Below are 15,523 nucleotides of genomic sequence, written 5' to 3' on the forward strand. Positions count from 1 at the left end.
TTTATTCACTGCTGAGGACAAGTGAATGACTTAATAGTATCAGGCATCAGGACCAATTTCATCTCTGGCAAGAGTGCACTGAAGCAAGCACTTGACGCTTGGAATCTATACAAGATAAGCCAAGCAACGAAAGGGTGTGAAATGGATCTTTGACCCCCTTGTGCTAGTCATCATGGAGGCATGGTAGAGAATGATGCAAATGCTGGGGTGTTTTGATTTTTGTCATAAATCAACAAACAATGTATGAAGAAAGTCTTATCAAGGTCATTTATGAAATTAAAGCAAACTTGAATTGCTGTCCCTTGACTATTTTAGCAGATGATTCAAATGGCTTGGAATGCCTGACTCCAAGCCACCTGCACCAAAATTACAATGACATTGTAATCTGTTGACAGAAATATAAGTAATTGACACATTCTTTTTGCACTGTGAGAGGTATGTGAGAGATGTGTAAGTGTGAAACATACCACACACTATTAGGGTTTAGACACTTTTACAAGTGTAAATATAACCATCACTCAGAGTTTATATGGCAACCCAACCCAGTGTAAATTTGAACTTTGAAGGTGTTTCATTTGCTATTTCAATCAAATGTCTGATTGAGTTTTTAATGCATACGTGAATATTATCAGCACTGGGCAAGTTTGGTACCAAGTGACTAACAACAGTAATGAGGATCAGCTCATACAAATCTGAAACCATGGACATCTTTTGGAAAATAGGGTATTGTCCCTCTGGGTCTGGGGAGAATCATTGCCCTAAGTGGCAGAGTTCAAGTATCTCAGGGTCTTGTTCACGAGTGGGGGTAAGATGGAACATAAGATCAATAGACCGATAGGGACTGTCACAGAGGTCCTGCGGCTGCTATCCCAGTCCATTGTGGTGAAGAAACAACTGAGCCAGGAGGGAAGACACTTGATTTGCCAGTCGATATAAGCTCCAGTTGTCACCTTTGGTCATGAGCTTTGGTTAATAACAAAAAGACCAATGTTGGAAATACAGAAGGTGTAAATGAGGTTCCTTCATTGGGTATTTGGCCTCACACTCAGACAGGGGAAGAAGCTCAAATGTCTTTGAGAAACTCTGAGTAAAGTTGCTTCAACAAAAGAGGTCAGCTGAGGTGGTTTGGCATCTGGTGATGATGCCCCCTGGTCATTTCCCTATGAATGTCTTCCAGGCACATCCAACCAGGAGGAGGCCCCGGGGAAGACCCAGGACATCTTGGAGGGATTATATTTCCCAGCTGGCTAGGGGATGCCTTAGGATCACCCAGGAAATGTTCAAGGGCTTGGGTGATGACAGGGAAGGGTGGGATGAGCTGCTTGGTCTGCTGCCACTGTGACTCAGACCCAGATCCAGATACCTTGCAGAAAATGAATGTACGAACTGCAGCTACACGGAGGCACTTGCAGTGTGCAGGTCAGGATCTTTTGACAGATCTGCAGAAACCTGTAGACTATTGAATGTTGTAGAAAGAGATAAAAATAAGTACCATCTCTCTAAAAATGATGGAAAGTCATCCCAACCTTTGTGACTATAATAATAATAATAAATCAAATCAAATCAATTTTATTTATATGGCGCCAAATCACAACAAACAGTTGCCCCAAGGCGCTTTATATTGTAAGGCAAGGCCATACAATAATTACGGAAAAACCCCAACAGTCAAAACGACCCCCTGTGAGCAAGCACTTGGCGACAGTGGGAAGGAAAAACTCCCTTTAAACAGGAAGAAACCTCCAGCAGAACCAGGCTCAGGGAGGGGCAGTCCCAGCAGAAGACTGGTATAATAATAATAATAATAATAATAATAATAATAATAATGTTGTATTGCACATTCTGATGCAGATTACAGTAACAGTCAAATGTTTGGATTCACTTTCCCATTCAATTAATTGAATGTGTTCAAATGCTTGACTCTGTGTGTGTGTGTGTGTGTGTGTGTGTGTGTGTGTGTGTGTGTGTGTGTGTGTGTGTGTGTGTGTGTGTGTGTGTGTGTGTGTGTGTGTGGTAAGATCGATAAGTAGAGGAAGACAGCACTAAATGGTGAAATTAAAAACGTACTGTGTGTATGTAAAGGGGTTTTGAAAGGGGAGGTGATGGTCTCGTTGTTAAAGCATTAGGCTTGAGACCAGAGGATCCTCGGTTCAAATCCCAGCCTGACCGGAAAAGGTCCTTAATCCCCTAGTTGCTCCCGGTGTGTAGTTAGCGTCTTGTATGGCAGCACCCTCACTTTGGGGTGAATGTGAGGCATTATTTGTGAAGTGCTTTGAGCATCTGATGCAGATGGAAAAGTGCTATATAAATGCAGTCCATTTACCAATGAAAGTTTTTGAAAATAAACATGATAATGGATACTTTGATGCCACCAAAGAGCCTGAAGGTAACAGGGAATGTTGACAGCATTTGGCACACTTTCATGTAGCAATTTCAACATTTGATGGGAAGGTAGCAATGTGCAGGGGTGGTGGCCAGGTGGTTAATGCGCTTGTTTTCAGTGCAGAAGGTTCCGGGTTCAAATCCCACCCCCTGCCACATTTCTCCATGTAATATGGAGTTGCGTCAGGAAGGGCATCCAGCGTAAAACCTGTGCCAATTCAACATGCAGATCCACCTTGGATTTGCTGTGGCGACCGCGAGTGCAAACAAGAGAGCAGCCGAAGGGACTTACTTTATGGGAAGGTAGCAGTGTACACTATACATATCATTGAAGGAACAGGACTGGAAGCCAGACACAGCAGGTCAGATCAGGTTATGGCCAAAATATCATAACTGACGCTCCCTCACAATGGTTGTGAAACTCCTCACCTGAGTCTCCCCAAGTAAAGGCCCACTGACACTTGCACAACTTTGATCCATGCACTTGCACGCACTTTGACGTGCACAAGAGTAAACTTGTCTCAAACTAGTTGTAAACCGGTGTAAACTGTGCGCACCTTTGTGCAAGTGCACAAAGAAAATTATGAAATGTTCAAAATCTCCATCACGCATTAATTACATGAACTTCACATGAACATTACGCAAACAATTCAAAAACACTGCTTGTAAGTGCGAGTGTTTGCGTCAGCACATTGCATGAGACCGCAGTGCGTCTGAACGATTATAACGAGATGTTAAATCGATCATAAACATACTTTTATAGCTGCTCACAAGAAGGGATGAACATGCAACTATTTTACCAAGCCATTACGCACAGCGCGTGGCAGCCAGTGGAGCACACGTGGCGTCCAGCTGGGAACACAGCGAGTGGGATCATCACGATGATGTGCAAGGCTCCAAGTCGTGCAAATGTCAGGGCACCTTAACTGTAATTGCAATGGGACCCAAAGATCCTCTGAAAAGACATCTAGTAATCATCTTCAGTCACTGACTGGAGCACACGTGTCACAGCCACAAAGTAACACAAGAAGCATCAGGACCGCAATGACCCATTCACACTCTGATGATTAGCATGCCGTTTGACAGTGGAGAGTGAAAAGTTGCTTACATTTGACCAGCACCGAGGTCTGCCAGACACTGCAGGAGCTGAGTGGCTGTCAGTCGGGGAATGCTGATTTTCATCATGGGCTCTGAAAAAATTTTCAGCATGCTGAAAATCTTCAACATTCATGCTAAAACACTGACAACAGTTGACCTGTGCCACTGCTACTTCACCTCTGCTCGTACGCCATTACTGTGTTGTTGCCCTCTGCTGGCCTCCACTAGCCAATTTCAGAGGCTTGACTGGATGCACCACCTCTTCTGGATTCTGTGCACATGAAGAAATATGTAAAACCTGTCTCAGCTGCACACCAGTAGCAAGTGATGCAATCATATTTACCTTGAGTCCAGCACCCTGAGGCTGTTTGAGACTCCATGTGTGTGTATATACACTCAACAAAAATATAAATGCAACACTTTTGGTTTTGCTCCCATTTTGTATGAGACGAACTCAAAGATCTAAAACTTTTTCCACATACACAATATCACCATTTCCCTTAAATATTGTTCACAAACCAGTCTAAATCTGTGATAGTGAGCACTTCTCCTTTGCTGAGATAATCCATCCCACCTCACAGGTGTGCCATATCAAGATGCTGATTAGACACCATGATTAGTGCACAGGTGTGCCTTAGACTGCCCACAATAAAAGGCCACTCTGAAAGGTGCAGTTTTGTTTTATTGGGGGGGGGGGATACCAGTCAGTATCTGGTGTGACCACCATTTGCCTCATGCAGTGCAACACATCTCCTTCACATAGAGTTGATCAGGTTGTCAATTGTGGCCTGTGGAATGTTGGTCCACTCCTCTTCAATGGCTGTGCGAAGTTGCTGGATATTGGCAGGAACTGGTACACGCTGTCGTATAAGCCGGTCCAGAGCATCCCAAACATGCTCAATGGGTGACATGTCCGGTGAGTATGCCGGCCATGCAAGAACTGGGACATTTTCAGCTTCCAAGAATTGTGTACAGATCCTTGCAACATGGGGCCGTGCTTTATCCTGCTGCAACATGAGGTGATGTTCTTGGATGGCACAACAATGGGCCTCAGGATCTCGTCACAGTATCTCTGTGCATTCAAAATTCCATCAATAAAATGCACCTGTGTTCTTCGTCCATAACCAAGTTACTAATTTTTGGGCTCTCACTGCGGTATTGTATCACTTCCTGTTCCGGAGCACAGCGGTGTTTTGCTGTATCTGTTAAATCTGCGCAGTTAGATTTATCTAGTTACCTAGATAACGATTTGTTTCACAGTGTAATCTTCACGTGCCTTAACTAAAGCACTCCCTCTGCTGAATCACCTCTAAATTATTTACACATTATTCACTTTGTGTGTCTTTAGGAATCCTAGCTTAGCGCAGCTACTAGCTCTTAGCCGGTTTAGCATGGCGGCTTCTCCTGTCTCTCCTGCACTTTTGTGCTCTGGGTGTGAAATGTTTAGTTATTCCTCGGCCTCCTTTAGCAGTAATGGTACTTGTAATAAGTGTAGCTTATTCGTAGCTTTGGAGGCCAGGCTGGGCGAATTGGAGACTCGGCTCCGCACCGTGGAAAATTCTACAGCTAGCCAGGCCCCTGTAGTCGGTGCGGACCAAGGTAGCTTAGCCGCCATTAGTTTCCCTCTGGCAGATCCCGAGCAGCCGGGAAAGCAGGCCGACTGGGTGACTGTGAGGAGGAAGCGTAGTTCTAAACAGAAGCCCCGTGTACACCGCCAACCCTTTCACATTTCAAACCGTTTTTCCCCACTCGACGACACACCCGCCGAGGATGAAACTCTGGTTATTGGCGACTCTGTTTTGAGAAATGTGAAGTTAGCGACACCAGCAACCATAGTCAATTGTCTTCCGGAGACCAGAGCAGGCGACATTGAAGGAAATTTGAAACTGCTGGCTAAGGCTAAGCGTAAATTTGGTAAGATTGTAATTCGGTCGGAGGTCACTAAAATTAACATTGAATCGGTGTGTAACTTTGCAAAAACAATGTCGGACTCTGTAGTTTTCTCTGGGCCCCTCCCCAATCGGACCGGGAGTGACATGTTTAGCCACATGTTCTCCTTGAATTGCTGGCTGTCTGAGTGGTGTCCAAAAAATGAGGTGGGCTTCATAGATAATTGGCAAAGCTTCTGGGGAAAACCTGGTCTTGTTAGGAGGGACGGCATCCATCCCACTTTGGCTGGAGGAGCTCTCATTTCTAGAAATCTGGCCAATTTTCTTAAATCCTCCAAACCGTGACTATCCAGGGTTGGGACCAGGAAGCAGAGTTGTAGTCTTACACACCTCTCTGCAGCTTCTCTCCCCCTGCCATCCCCTCATTACCCCATCCCCGTAGAGACGGTGCCTGCTCCCAGACCACCAATAACCAGCAAAAATCTATTTAAGCATACAAATTCAAAAAGAAAAAATAATATAGCACCTTCAACTGCACCACAGACTAAAACAGTTAAATGTGGTCTATTAAACATTAGGTCTCTCTCTTCTAAGTCCCTGTTAGTAAATGATATAATAATTGATCAACATATTGATTTATTCTGCCTTACAGAAACCTGGTTACAGCAGGATGAATATGTTAGTTTAAATGACTCAACACCCCCGAGTCACACTAACTGCCAGAATGCTCGTAGCACGGGCCGAGGCGGAGGATTAGCAGCAATCTTCCATTCCAGCTTATTAATTAATCAAAAACCCAGACAGAGCTTTAATTCATTTGAAAGCTTGACTCTTAGTCTTGTCCATCCAAATTGGAAGTCCCAAAAACCAGTTTTATTTGTTATTATCTATCGTCCACCTGGGCGTTACTGTGAGTTTCTCTGTGAATTTTCAGACCTTTTGTCTGACTTAGTGCTTAGCTCAGATAAGATAATTATAGTGGGCGATTTTAACATCCACACAGATGCTGACAATGACAGCCTCAACACTGCATTTAATCTATTATTAGACTCAATTGGCTTTGCTCAAAATGTAAATGAGTCCACCCACCACTTTAATCATATCTTAGATCTTGTTCTGACTTATGGTATGGAAATTGAAGACTTAACAGTATTCCCTGAAAACTCCCTTCTGTCTGATCATTTCTTAATAACATTTACATTTACTCTGATGGACTACCCAGCAGTGGGGAATAAGTTTCATTACAGTAGAAGTCTTTAACCCGTAAGTTGGAGAGGAAATGGCGTCTCACTAATTTAAAAGCTCTTCACTTAGCCTGGAAAAAGAGTCTGTTGCTCTATAAAAAAGCCCTCCGTAAAGCTAGGACATCTTACTACTCATCACTAATTGAAGAAAATAAGAACAACCCCAGGTTTCTTTTCAGCACTGTAGCCAGGCTGACAAAGAGTCACAGCTCTATTGAGCCGAGTATTCCTTTAACTTTAACTAGTAATGACTTCATGACTTTCTTTGCTAATAAAATTTGAACTATTAGAGAAAAAATTACTCATACCCATCCCAAAGACGTATCGTTATCTTTGGCTGCTTTCAGTGATGCCGGTATTTGGTTAGACTCTTTCTCTCAGATTGTTCTGTCTGAGTTATTTTTATTAGTTACTTCATCCAAACAATCAACATGTCTATTAGACCCCATTCCTACCAGGCTGCTCAAGGAAGCCCTACCATTATTTAATGCTTCGATCTTAAATATGATCAATCTATCTTTATTAGTTGGCTATGTACCACAGGCTTTTAAGGTGGCAGTAATTAAACCATTACTTAAAAAGCCATCACTTGACCCAGCTATCTTAGATAATTATAGGCCAATCTCCAACCTTCCTTTTCTCTCAAAAATTCTTGAAAGGGTAGTTGTAAAACAGCTAACTGATCATCTGCAGAGGAATGGTCTATTTGAAGAGTTTCAGTCAGGTTTTAGAATTCACCATAGTACAGAAACAGCATTAGTGAAGGTTACAAATGATCTTCTTATGGCCTCAGACAGTGGACTCATCTCTGTGCTTGTTCTGTTAGATCTCAGTGCTGCTTTTGATACTGTTGACCATAAATTTTTTTTTTACAGAGATTAGAGCATGCCATAGGTATTAAAGGCACTGCGCTGCGGTGGTTTGAATCATATTTATCTAATAGATTACAATTTGTTCATGTAAATGGGGAATCTTCTTCACAGACTAAGGTTAATTATGAAGTTCCACAAGGTTCTGTGTTAGGACCAATTTTATTCACTTTATACATGCTTCCCTTAGGCAGTATTATTAGACGGCATTGCTTAAATTTTCATTGTTACGCAGATGATACCCAGCTTTATCTATCCATGAAGCCAGAGGACACACACCAATTAGCTAAACTGCAGGATTGTCTTACAGACATAAAGACATGGATGACCTCTAATTTCCTGCTTTTAAACTCAGATAAAACTGAAGTTATTGTACTTGGCCCCACAAATCTTAGAAACATGGTGTCTAACCAGATCCTTACTCTGGATGGCATTACCCTGACCTCTAGTAATACTGTGAGAAATCTTGGAGTCATTTTTGATCAGGATATGTCATTCAAAGCGCATATTAAACAAATATGTAGGACTGCTTTTTTGCATTTACGCAATATCTCTAAAATTAGAAAGGTCTTGTCTCAGAGTGATGCTGAAAAACTAATTCATGCATTTATTTCCTCTAGGCTGGACTATTGTAATTCATTATTATCAGGTTGTCCTAAAAGTTCCCTGAAAAGCCTTCAGTTAATTCAAAATGCTGCAGCTAGAGTCCTGACTGGACTAGAAGGAGAGAGCATATCTCACCCATATTGGCCTCTCTTCATTGGCTTCCTGTTAATTCTAGAATAGAATTTAAAATTCTTCTTCTTACTTATAAGGTTTTGAATAATCAGGTCCCATCTTATCTTAGGGACCTCATAGTACCATATCACCCCAATAGAGCGCTTCGCTCTCAGACTGCAGGCTTACTTGTAGTTCCTAGGGTTTGTAAGAGTAGAATGGGAGGCAGAGCCGTCAGCTTTCAGGCTCCTCTCCTGTGGAACCAGCTCCCAATTCAGATCAGGGAGACAGACACCCTCTCTACTTTTAAGATTAGGCTTAAAACTTTCCTTTTTGCTAAAGCTTATAGTTAGGGCTGGATCAGGTGACACTGAACCATCCCTTAGTTATGCTGCTATAGACTTAGACTGCTGGGGGGTTCCCATGATGCACTGAGTGTTTCTTTCTCTTTTTGCTCTGTATGCACCACTCTGCATTTAATCATTAGTGATTGATCTCTGCTCCCCTCCACAGCATGTCTTTTTCCTGGTTCTCTCCCTCAGCCCCAACCAGTCCCAACAGAAGACTGCCCCTCCCTGAGCCTGGTTCTGCTGGAGGTTTCTTCCTGTTAAAAGGGAGTTTTTCCTTCCCACTGTCGCCAAGTGCTTGCTCACAGGGGGTTGTTTTGACCGTTGGGGTTTTTACGTAATTATTGTATGGCCTTGCCTTACAATATAAAGCGCCTTGGGGCAACTGTTTGTTGTGATTTGGCGCTATATAAATAAAATTGATTGATTGATTGATTGATAACAGATACCTCCCCATACCATAACCCCACCGCCAACATGGGCCATTCGATCCACAACATTGACATCAGAAAACCGCTCACCCACACGATGCCACACACGCTGTCTGCCATCTGCCCTGAACAGTGTGAACCGGGATTCATCCGTGAAGAGAACACCTCTCCAACGTGCCAAACGCCAGCGAATGTGAGTATTTGCCCACTCAAGTCGGTTACGACGACGAACTGGAGTCAGGTCGAGACCCCGATGAGGACGACGAGCATGCAGATGAGCTTCCCTGAGACGGTTTCTGACAGTTTGTGCAGAAATTCTTTGGTTATGCAAACCGATTGTTTCAGCAGCTGTCTGAGTGGCTGGTCTCAGACGATCTTGGAGGAACATGCTGGATGTGGAGGTCCTGGGCTGGTGTGGTTACACGTGGTCTGCGGTTGTGAGGCTGGTTGGATGTACTGCCAAATTCTCTGAAAAACCTTTGGAGATGGCTTATGGTAGAGAAATGAACATTCAATACACGAGCAACAGCTCTGGTTGACATTCCTGCTGTCAGCATGCCGATTGCACGCTCCCTCAAATCTTGCGACATCTGTGGCATTGTGCTGTGTGATAAAACTGCACCTTTAAGAGTGGCCTTTTATTGTGGGCAGTCTAAGGCACACCTGTGCACTAATCATAGTGTCTAATCAGCATCTTGATATGGCACACCTGTGAGGTGGGATGGATTATCTCAGCAAAGGAGAAGTGCTCACTATCACAGATTTAGACTGGTTTATGAACAATATTTGAGGGAAATGGTGATATTGTGTATGTGGAAAACGTTTTAGATATTTGAGTTCATCTCATACAAAATGGGAGCAAAACCAAAAGTGTTGCGTTTATATTTTTGTTGAGTGTAAAATATATATATATATATATATATATATATATATATATATATATATATATATATATATATATATACGAGGTCTATTAGAAAAGTATCCGACCTTATTATTTTTTTCAAAAACCATATGGATTTAAATCACGTGTGATTACATCAGACATGCTTGAACCCTCGTGGGCATGCGAGAGTTTTTTCACGCCTGTCGGTTACGTCATTCGCCTGTGGGCAGTCTTTGAGTGAGGAGTCGCCCACCATCTCGTCGATTTTTTCGTTGTTTAGGAATTGCTCAGAGACTGCTGCTTTGTTTGATCAAATTTTTTTCAAAACTGTAAGGCACAACTGAGTGGACACCATTCGATAAATTCAGCTGGTTTTCGGTAAAAATTTTAATGGCTGATAAGAGATTTTGGTCTGGTAGTGTCGCCGTAAGGATTGCCCACATCGCCTGACGGCGATCTGCGCTTCGAGGTGGCAGCGTCTCGCCATTTCAAGTTGAAAACTTCCACATTTCAGGCTCTGTTGACCCAGGAAGTCGTCAGAGAACAGAGAACTTTCCGAAGAAGTCGGCATGAGGAGTTTATTCGGACATTCCATTGTTAATGGACATTTTGTAATGAAAGAACGCCGGACCCGACCGTGGGGGGTCGCGACAGGAAAAACACCTCCGTTAGAAACCTTAACGGGCAAGTTGGAACATGCCCAAGCTGTTAAACAATTTCTCAGTTACTCACTTGTTGAAAGCCATCAAAAGCCGCCAGAATTTTACAAATGGTTTTCAACACGGAGGTGTTTTTCCTGTCGCGGCGCACACAGATTTGCTGAGTCGTCACGGAAACGACTCGGCAAATTTGCGCGCACCTCTTTCATTACAAAATGGCCTTAAACAGTGGAATGTCCTCTTCTGAATCTTCTCTGTTCTCTCACGACGTCCTGGGTGAATTAAGTCTTAAATTAGGATATTTTCAGGTCGAAACAGGCCAAGGACGGCGCCTGGAAGCGCTGCACGACGTCCCGCTGTGCGGGAAGTCCTTACACTGACAGAAACACCCCATAATCTCTCATCAGCCGTTAAACTTTTCACCGAAAACCAGCTTAATTTCTCGAATAGTGTCCACTCAGATATTCCTCACAGGTCCAGAAAAAATTTTGATAAAGCAACGCGCGCCGTCTCGAGCAGCGTGTGAAACAAAGGAATTCAGCCGAGAGGGCAGGACCACATCTCACTCAAGGCCTGCCCACAGGGAAATGACGTCACCGACGCGTGAAAAAACTCACGCATGCGCACGAGGGTTCAAGCATGATTGGTGTAATCGCACGTCATTCAAATCCATATAGTTAAAAAAAAATAAAAGGGTTGGTTTATTATCTAATAGACCTTGTATATATATATGTATGTATTCCATGTAATTCAATTTAATTACATGGAATACATTTAATTTTTTTCAATAAAGTAGATGGGTCTGTGCTTGGCGCTCTGATGAACAAATACCATACCATACCATGCCATACCGACTTTATTTATAAAGCACTTTAATACAGCCACTGCTGACACAGAGTGCTGTACACTAAAACATCCATTAAAACACATTTAAATAAATAAATGAGTACAATTTAAAAAATATGTTTTGATGGGGCCTGAAGCTAAGGAGAAAAAAATGTTTTTTAAACAAACTTTAAAAATGTGCAATGAAGGGGCCTCTCTCACAGACAAGGGCAAGCTGTTCCATAGTTTAGGAGCAGCAATAGAGAAGACCCTGTCCCCTCTGAGCTTCCTTCTGGTTCTCGGTATTTCCAAGAACAGCTGGTCAGCTGACCTAAGAGACCAACATGGTACATAAGGATGAAGAAGCTCAGAGAGGTAAGGCGGGGCAATACTATGAAGAGATTTAAAAACGAACATAAGAATTTTAAAATGTACCCTAAAACATACAGGCAGCCAAAGAAGTGAGGTCAACACAGGAGATACATGATCTCGCTTTTGAGCAGCATTTTGAACCAACTGCAGATGCGAAAGTAACGACTGATTGACTCCCACATAAAGTGCATTACAATAATCCAGCCGAGATGAAATAAAAGCATGGATCAAGGTTTCAAGTTGCTGTCTAGACCAAAAAGATTTCACAGCTGCTAACCGCCGTAAATGATAAAAACCAGACTTAACCACAGCTTTAATTTGGCAATCACTGTCCACCTTTAAACCAAGATCATTAATAACACATCTAAATTAAACCTCCAAAGGTCCTAAGGCAATGCAGGAAGACTCACAGGGGGCATTGGATCTAAACACCATGACCTTTGTTTTCTTTTCATTAAATTGGGGTATATTTGATTATACTGATTTATTCTGATTTTTTTCTGCCTTACAGAAACCTGGTTACAGCAGGATGAATATGTTAGTTTAAATGAGTCAACACCCCCGAGTCACACTAACTGCCAGAATGCTCGTAGCACGGGCCAAGGCGGAGGATTAGCAGCAATCTTCCACTCCAGCTTATTAATTAATCAAAAACCCAGACAGAGCTTTAATTCATTTGAAAGCTTGACTCTTAGTCTTGTCCATCCAAATTGGAAGTCCCAAAAACCAGTTTTATTTGTTATTATCTATCGTCCACCTGGTCGTTACTGTGAGTTTCTCTGTGAATTTTCAGACCTTTTGTCTGACTTAGTGCCTAGCTCAGATAAGATAATTATAGTGGGTGATTTTAACATCCACACAGATGCTGAGAATGACAGCCTCAACACTGCATTTAATCTATTATTAGACTCAGTTGGCTTTGCTCAAAATGTAAATGAGTCCACCCACCACTTTAATCATATCTTAGATCTTGTTCTGACTTATGGTATGGAAATTGAAGACTTAACAGTATTCCCTGAAAACTCCCTTCTGTCTGATCATTTCTTAATAACATTTACATTTACTCTGATGGACTACCCAGCAGTGGGGAATAAGTTTCATTACAGTAGAAGTCTTTAACCCGTAAGTTGGAGAGGAAATGGCGTCTCACTAATTTAAAAGCTCTTCACTTAGCCTGGAAAAAGAGTCTGTTGCTCTATAAAAAAGCCCTCCGTAAAGCTAGGACATCTTACTACTCATCACTAATTGAAGAAAATAAGAACAACCCCAGGTTTCTTTTCAGCACTGTAGCCAGGCTGACAAAGAGTCACAGCTCTATTGAGCCGAGTATTCCTTTAACTTTAACTAGTAATGACTTCATGACTTTCTTTGCTAATAAAATTTGAACTATTAGAGAAAAAATTACTCATAACCATCCCAAAGACGTATCGTTATCTTTGGCTGCTTTCAGTGATGCCAGCATTGCTTAGATTTTCATTGTTACGCAGATGATACCCAGCTTTATCTTTCCATGAAGCCAGAGGACACACACCAATTAGCTAAACTGCAGGATTGTCTTACAGATATAAAGACATGGATGACCTCTAATTTCCTGCTTTTAAACTCAGATAAAACTGAAGTTATTGTACTTGGCCCCACAAATCTTAGAAACATGGTGTCTAACCAGATCTTTACTCTGGATGGCATTACCCTGATCTCTAGTAATACTGTGAGAAATCTTGGAGTCATTTTTGATCAGGATATGTCATTCAATGCACATATTAAACAAATATGTAGGACTGCTTTTTTGTATTTGCGCAATATCTCTAAAATTAGAAAGGTCTTGTCTCAGAGTGATGCTGAAAAACTAATTCATGCATTTATTTCCTTTAGGCTGGACTATTGTAATTCATTATCATCAGGTTGTCCTAAAAGTTCCCTGAAAAACCTTCAGTTAATTCAAAATGCTGCAGCTAGAGTACTGACAGGGACTAGAAGGAGAGAGCATATCTCACCCATATTGGCCTCTCTTCATTGGCTTCCTGTTAATTCTAGAATAGAATTTAAAATTCTTCTTCTTATTTATAAGGTTTTGAATAATCAGGTCCCATCTTATCTTAGGGACCTCATAGTACCATATCACCCCAATAGAGCGCTTCGCTCTCAGACTGCAGGCTTACTTGTAGTTCCTAGGGTTTGTAAGAGTAGAATGGGAGGTAGAGCCTTCAGCTTTCAGGCTCCTCTCTTGTGGAACCAGCTCCCAATTCACATCAGGGAGGCAGACACCCTCTCTACTTTTAAGATTAGGCTTAAAACTTTCCTTTTTGCTAAAGCTTATAGTTAGGGCTGGATCAGGTGACCCTGAACCATCCCTTAGTTATGCTGCTATAGACTTAGACTGCTGGGGGGTTCCCATGATGCACTGAGTGTTTCTTTCTCTTTTTGCTCTGTATGCACCACTCTGCATTTAATCATTAGTGATTGATCTCTGCTCCCCTCCACAGCATGTCTTTTTCCTGGTTCTCTCCCTCAGCCCCAACCAGTCCCAGCAGAAGACTGCCCCTCCCTGAGCCTGGTTCTGCTGGAGGATTCTTCCTGTTAAAAGGGAGTTTTTCCTTCCCACTGTCGCCAAGTGCTTGCTCACAGGGGGTCGTTTTGACCGTTGGGGTTTTTCCGTAATTATTGTATGGCCTTGCCTTACAATATAAAGCGCCTTGGGGCAACTGTTTGTTGTGATTTGGTGCTATATAAATAAAACTGATTTGATTTGATTTGATATTTCCCTAAAATCTGGGTGGGTATCACTCTAGTTGTGGTGCTGAATCCAGCCTTGTATCATACACCTTGCACCACACACAATGTAGGAGACACACAATTTTCAAGGCACCTTTATTAGTGATTCTTCAAATGTTTAGTAAATTACATTTTCAGTTAAAATATGTGTATTTTGCATGTACCTGCAAGTGGCTGATTGAAATTAATTTTGCATTTACAGTTATTAACACATGCAAATGCCTCATTTCCACACTGCTGTTTCTGTTTTCTGACCACTTGCTGTCATTTATGCTCTTATTCTTGGTAAATCACCCTCAAAATGTTTACACAGTTTACCAAGTGTTGTATGGGATCTTAGTAAATCAGGCCCACATGTGTTTTGCGTGTAGTATTAATTATCCTAAAGAAGGTCTTCTCAGAAAGCATGCTTTATGCCAGGAATTGTCAACTCTTCAATGAAAACATGCAGACACACAGTTCCCGTCCCGAGCAGCTCAGTGTTTTATCTCAAAGCACTTCACTGATAAAGAAGCGCTGTGCACGTGCACGCACCGACACACACGTTCTTTGAAATGTCAAAACATGTCTGAATGAGTTTTCTGTTGCTCTGTTGTGATGACAGACACTGTAGAAAGCAGCATGTGAAAGAAATGTTAAGTACATCAATTAAGCAAACATACACATTACTCCATGTTGCATCATGTTTTGGATTGAGACGGGGCGTGCATTAGTGCGCGCCTGACAGCACAACTGCTGAAACACTGAACACCAGCATGTTTAGTGCAAATAACACCACGTGGAGAACTGGGTGAGGAAAAACCCCACTCAAGTCTTGGTTAATATTTAATATTTCTAGCAATTTTTCTTCTTTCAATCTTGTGCAGGCTTTATTTATTTATATATTTGTTTATTATGTGTGTACACTTGTGTGTGCAGAATAAAAATGAACAAAATCGTATGAAGAGTCGAAAACAAAAATGATATACTCATGCAATTTGATGATGTTATCATGCCGAATTTGAGGAAATCCTTCATTTTTCACAGTCCAGTATC

The 15,523-nt window shown here is 42.0% G+C and overlaps 1 protein-coding gene across 6 annotated transcripts in view; it reads left to right on the forward strand.

The window, feature by feature from the left end:
* The window catches only part of cadm1a (cell adhesion molecule 1a), a 1,471,967-nt gene that overhangs the window by 1,016,132 nt on the left and 440,312 nt on the right, over nt 1-15,523 (forward strand). The gene's annotated exons all lie outside the window — the stretch shown is intronic.

Source organism: Thalassophryne amazonica, chromosome 9 (genome assembly GCF_902500255.1).
Source record: "Thalassophryne amazonica chromosome 9, fThaAma1.1, whole genome shotgun sequence".
NCBI lineage: Eukaryota > Metazoa > Chordata > Actinopteri > Batrachoidiformes > Batrachoididae > Thalassophryne > Thalassophryne amazonica.